Source organism: Plectropomus leopardus, chromosome 3, assembly GCF_026936395.1.
Source record: "Plectropomus leopardus strain MGB_pleo_1.0 chromosome 3, ASM2693639v1, whole genome shotgun sequence".
Classification (NCBI taxonomy): domain Eukaryota; kingdom Metazoa; phylum Chordata; class Actinopteri; order Perciformes; family Serranidae; genus Plectropomus; species Plectropomus leopardus.
In genome coordinates, this window is record NC_142178.1 from 32915034 (window position 1) to 32921470 (window position 6437).

The window sequence follows — 6437 nt, forward strand, 5'->3', positions numbered from 1 at the left end:
CTTTATCAACCGTTGTCATAGTTGATCATTTATTTGTGAATATTTAGTTGGATCAGTGTGCTGCTGCTGCTGCTGCTGCTCCCGGAGAAGCGCTTTATGTGTCCAGTTTATCTGCATTGTCTGATTTCTGGTTGTCACAAATCGGACAGCTGATCAGTGACTCTCCCTCCTGATTTCACTTCTGGAGGTCTATTTCAGTATGAAGACCGTGCTCGCGCCCATATTAATAGATAAAGTATGCATCGGCTCTCAAGGGTAGGTCACGCTGCTGTCAAAACGCGCAGACTGACAGCGGCGGAGTCCCGCACCACGGACAGCACGCGCTGCTCCGTCCTTCCATGCGCACACTGGAGGTCAGTATTGTAACAGCCAGCCCTGGAGGGAAAGACATACATACACACACACACACACACACACACACACACACACACATACACAGACACACACAGAGTAAATATTATCAGGTGAATAGATATGCCACTGTGCACTGATTAACATGCGCCCTGCAGGACGATCATAGAAAGACTCCTTGTGACCTTGCAGTGGAAACTTTTATTATTTCCCTGCACTCTGTTGCCATTATCAGTTTGTGTTGTGGTAATTGTGTTGATAAGAAGATTACAGGATTACAGGGTGCTGTTGTCATGTTCTGTTGGAGCTAAGAAACACTCTGCTTTTGGGGATATGAGAGTCATCTGCATGCAAAGCAGTGTGAGTGCTTACAGAATAGAGTTAAGCATGATATATGATTAATGATTTCCTCCCCTTGGTGGGCGATATCAGGCAATAGAGGGCTGAATCAACCATGACTATGGCTTCCAGGTTATCTTTGCAGTTGTTTATTTATGCATTTTCATTTGGACACACTTGCATGCACACTTGCTATATAGATAAAGTTTTCGATCTCACTTTTTTTCCTTGTAAACCCCCTCTGATGTGGGTGGTGCTGCCACCAGGGAACAATCTGCCTCCCCTCTAGCCTCGTATTAAGTTCCTGGACCAGTGCGTTTATTGCCCAGTCCTCCAGCTAAGTACCTGTCATTAATCACAAAGCTCTCAGCCATACTGAATTAAAGAGCAGCAGCAAGAAATGCTCAAGTCCAAATTGACCCTCATCAAGGCAAGGAGGTGGAATGAGAAGGGCTCGGAGGATCGTAGTCCATCTGCTTGGGAAAACAGTAAAGACAGTGGTCAGTCTCTACTGTAACTTGTTCCCATACCCACCCATCCCCAAAACACCCTGCCCCTTCTCATCCTGCCTGTTTAAATTGAGCTAAGGCTGGAGTGATGCTGTAGGTCAGCGTGGATGCACTCTAAGCTGATTTTGAACAGACAGACAAGCCTTATTATGGTCATTAAGTTGTGTCCCGGGGCCACAGCTCTGTCCATATAATTGGGGCACCAGTGACTGATCTCAGCTATTACCGAGCCTTTTCCTTGTTTCCAACATTGTGCTCTGCTCTGAGGGAATAAGTTGGCTCTTTCTACTGCAGAACCTAGCCAGAAGCCAGCTTTTGGGTGTCAGGGAGACTGTGTTGATTACTTTTAGCTCTTTAAATCAAGGCTTTGTACTTGTTTTTTTGCTCTTCTTAAACTAGTGACATACTAAATTATCCTCCTTTTTGTGCTGTTTCTTTCTTTGTTATTCTGGTTCAGTTACTGCAGTTGTACAGTGTGGCCCTTGTTTGATACTTGTTATGGAGTGGTTTTAGTTTGCAGTCACCTGCACTTTTATTTAAAGGAATATGTCAACAAAATGACCTTATCTTTGTCAGTTTGTGGTGCTGTGTTACCTTGAAGTTGTGAAGAAATTTTTTTTTCTCGTGTTCTTCCTTGGAAAATGGCGAACATGTTGATTCCTTGACTGATTGGGGACCACATTTAACAGCAGCAAAACAATATTAAATATTTGTGCAGTATAATCCAAGTCTCATTTATCCAGTTGTATGCTCAGTACTTCCCAAACACCTGCATTTTCACTGGTGGCATAAGGTAGTTACGATAGGCCCCAGAGCATATTATCATGACAGGCTGTTTGACCAACATTGTGTTGAATTTCAAAGTTGAATAAGTTACCTACTTACTACCCTCTCCTCCTGTTATCTTCTCTGCTTACAGCTGCTTTAATGTCTAAAAGGCATGACTGATCGCTTGCTCTTACAGATGTGCTCAGCTTTCCTGTCTGGACAGTTTTGGGCTTATACTAGCTACCATACATTGTATCATCTTGTCACATGATCAGCTATAGACTTGGACAACATCAGCATCCATATTAACCAGCAATTATCATTGCATATCTGTATGTGAAATAAAATAAGGAATGATTATTTAACTGAAGTTGTGTGAAGTTTATTTTTTGGCTTTTTAGTTTATGTTAGTATGTATTTTAGGATTATGCATCCTCCACAGTTAGTTCGAGACTCCATGTCTACCTCAAGTAAAGAACTACCCATTATAGTGAAGCCTTAGTGCCTGTAAGTTGACCATAGATACCTGAGATGGACCAGTGCCAGCAGATTTAGCAACACAAACACATTCCTGTGTCTGGTGTCTCTGCTCCTCAATTGCACCACAGAATATCATCCTATCAGTTCATGTAGAACAAGCATAGCTTTGGTTAAGATTGCCACTGACTAATTTAAGTGAAAATGATACCTATCTCTGCTCTTTTTAAAGCCCGACTTCAATACTAAGGTTTTAGTGAAAATGCATGTTTGGGAAGTACTGAGTATATGACTGCATAAGTGAGAGTTGGATTATACTTCACAAGTTGTTTGGGATTTCTTTAAACGGTTGTTTTAATGTGGTTTTGCTGTTAAACATGGTCCCCAATCAGTCAGTAAATCAATATGTACAGCATTTTTGTGGAGGCATGAGAGAAAGCTTTTTTTCCCCCAAGAATTCAAGAAAATGCAGCAAGACTCATTGATTTAAAAATGGACATATTGTGGTTGGATTATTCCTTTAAAATCTGGTCTGCAGCAACTGAAAATGGAGGTCCAGAGCTTTCTATTAAATGGGGGAAGACAGAAGCAATCTGAGCCTAATAAGATTCACACAATAGAGCTTCAAAAACCTGATGTGTTCTCACAAGGTAACGTGACCAGCCTTTTGTGGTCCATTGAAATCCAATAGTGACCACTCTGCTTATTAAGCTTCATCACACAATCAGCTCCTTATAATAGCTAGAAGACATAATGCCAGAGGCGTCTTCCTCCTCCTTATGAACTCTTATCATTTACATAGTGCGCACAAATGCACAACGTGAGAACACAATACTAAGCCATGTGCTACCAAAAGCCTGTTCCCAAAAGAAATTAAAGCAGTTACGAGTAACGACAGCTATTCCTTATTTTCCCACCCTCCCTAATGTGCAGTGGTTTTCATATAGGCCCCCCATAATGGCAAGTGTGGTACCAGCTGTTGACAGTGACAAATAACAGTGCTACCTGGGCAGACAACTATAGAGCCAGAAACAAATAGTTCAGGGGAAAAACATCTCACCCAGGGGATTGTCTCTCTTATGTTAGCGTCACCTCCGAAAGCAGGGTCTACTTCTTATCTTGTGCCTTTCTGTGATAAGTAACATTGTAAGGAAAATAGTAAAATGAGGAGCAAGGAAAGTGTTGATTTGTTTTTGTTTTATTGTTTTTTTGTCTTGGACTTTTTGGACTTTACAAAGCGGGAGATTTTCCTTTTTTTAACCTTAATCCTAAATCTATCAGGAAAAATCAAGTCGGTGCTGTCGATATTTCGTTTTCTAAAATAATCTGATATCTCTACAATTGATCCATACCATTCAATCATTCTCCGATGCTTTTTCATTCATAGTTGTGTGTGGGAAACCCAATTACCAGTGCTGGCATTGTGTGCTTCTGCAAACCACGGATGTGTTACATTTGTGTGTTTCATATTTAGGCAATGCAAGGCATGGGAAATGGATTTATATAGCACATTTCATACCCAAAGGCAACCCAAAGTGCTTCACAGAGTAGTCTAGTCAAAGTTCCCTGTATCCCGAAATGTTGTTAAAACAGACCTGCTTGTTTTGGTTTGCTGCTGTCTGCTGCTTAGCTGCCTAGGTATCATGCCATCTACCACCCCCCTCTCATCCTGATAAGAGTGTAATCTGAACTTCGTCATATGTATGAAACGTCTAACTGTAACATTTGCGGTTTACAGAAATGTACAATGCCAACATTTTATCCTGGCAACTGGACTGGTATGGGATTGTCATAACTACTGTAGGCCAGAGCGATTGGAAAATCCAGAGGGAACTTTTATTTTTAAGTTAGAGCTATATCTTACACTGATGCCTTTATCGACTCTGTGGTTCCTCTAGAGACTTGCTAGCACATCCACTGTGACCTTGGCACAGTTGGATGTCAAGCACGATTCATTTAAACCAAAAGATAAGAGATTTCTTGGCTTTTCTGGCTTAACATTGGAAAGAAAACCTGTGTTCTGCATTTCAAGTGTGCCAACTGCCCTCGATTTGAACTCACAAATTATCCCTAATGGATCTGCACAATGATGTGCACAGACTGGGAAGATGCCTTAATTGTTTAGGGTACGGACCATGAGAATGTTGAAATTCTCTAAATGATATTTTATCTTCTGGTTTAGAAAATCTGCCTTTAAAAACTTTTTGAAAATATTAACTCTTTTAATGTAGGAAATACAATCCATAGCCCAATAGTATGTTTCTTGCTGATATTATTGTGATCCAGTAATTACTACAGGATTATTGCGATTGCAATGTGGAATGAAACAACCTTGTACTATTTAATAAGGCCAAACCAAAATACTTATTTTCTCCAGCAAAATATTTCTTAACAAAATAATTTTTTGTTCACATAAAATACACGCATCATTTTTCAGTAGTTGTCAATAAAGAAGTCATCTTTATTCTGTCAAATTCCAAATAAATCCATTCAAAGCTGCTGAAAGTGAAAAGACATTATGAGAATCTATTAAGAATTTGGCATGGTATTTTGAAAATGTGGCTGATATTCAGTACAAAATCAATCAGATGGTTAATAGAGAGATTTATGCTGAAGCTGTATAAAGGGGGGGGAGACAGATTTATTAATTTCAGTGTTTTTCACATTTCATCACTCTGATCTTGTCAGGTGAATACAACAGTCATATTCAAGGTCTTCTCTAGTTATCTGGATTATTTGGGGTCAGTATCTTTTCTAAAGAAATCTGTGGCTCCATCTTGAATTAACAACTGTGCTTGTAAACAAAAATCAAACAGCTTTTCCAAAAAACTGATTCCCCAGAATGGCCAGTATGAAACTTTTTCATTCTCAAACATTTGTATATTTGCTGTAGCACAACACAGTGTTAAATATGCAGAAACACAACTCTTTTGATTATGTACGTGCTTCAAGAAAGGTAAACTGATAAGAGTCGCCTTAAGATGAGTGGCTGTGCACTGTCTGGCCTGGCAAAGTCAATACTGTCCAACTGAATAACAGTTGGGCCAAACTGGCAGATCAGCAGGCATATCGAGCGTTAAGCACAGCAGGAATGTGTTGAAAATGTGACACCCCAAGACAAAGACCGACACCAATCCATTGGGTGTTGCATCATAATCTGCACACCAGATTGACTTGCCGTTGGTTAAAAATGACCATCTGTGAAGTGTCACTCGGAGGGGTCACAGATTGGCTGAGAAAGGACGGACAAATTGATACAGAAATCAAATGACATTTTGAGATAATCAATCGGATATGAGAAGTCATCATTAGATCTGGTTTGCTGATGGGATCAGCATGTAAGAATTTAATGCTTCACGGTGCCTAAATAAATCTGGAGATGCTGGACTCAAAGTAAATTGTCCGTGAGGCAGTGTCCCTCATCTGTAGGCTGCCTAGAGGAGAACTGCTTAATATTGACATAAAACTGAAACAAAATCAAGGAATTCCATTGTAAATCACTTGCCTGGCCCCAGCAACCTGCACAGAGCTTGGAAAAGCCGAACTTGTCAGCTGGTGAAGCAAACCTCCCCAATGGGAGTGCTATTAGATCCAATCAAACTCTGGAACCACACTGTATTGCACAATCTGCAGGTAAACCCACTTAAGCCTTCTGCATTACAGCACCTCTTCCATCCATACCCAGGTCGATAGATCATTTCACAGCCTTTGGTAACCACAAGGTATTTTTCCAAGTGCTGCGGGTTTCTCCAAGATGCCTGGCACTCTTGTATAATCCCACTACTGATGCCTCTGCTCTCTGAGAGTTCAGCCTATAAAGCAGAAACCTGTAACAGCCCAGTGCGCACAGGGCAAAGTCTTGGAAACAGAGTTGTGAAGGAAAGAGAAAGAGACTGGAATGTGAAAAGCAAACAGGATGCAATAAAAGGAGAAAAACTGGAGAAAGAATAAAGCCAACCAAATAGAAAGACCAGAAGCATAGGCAGGAGTGAA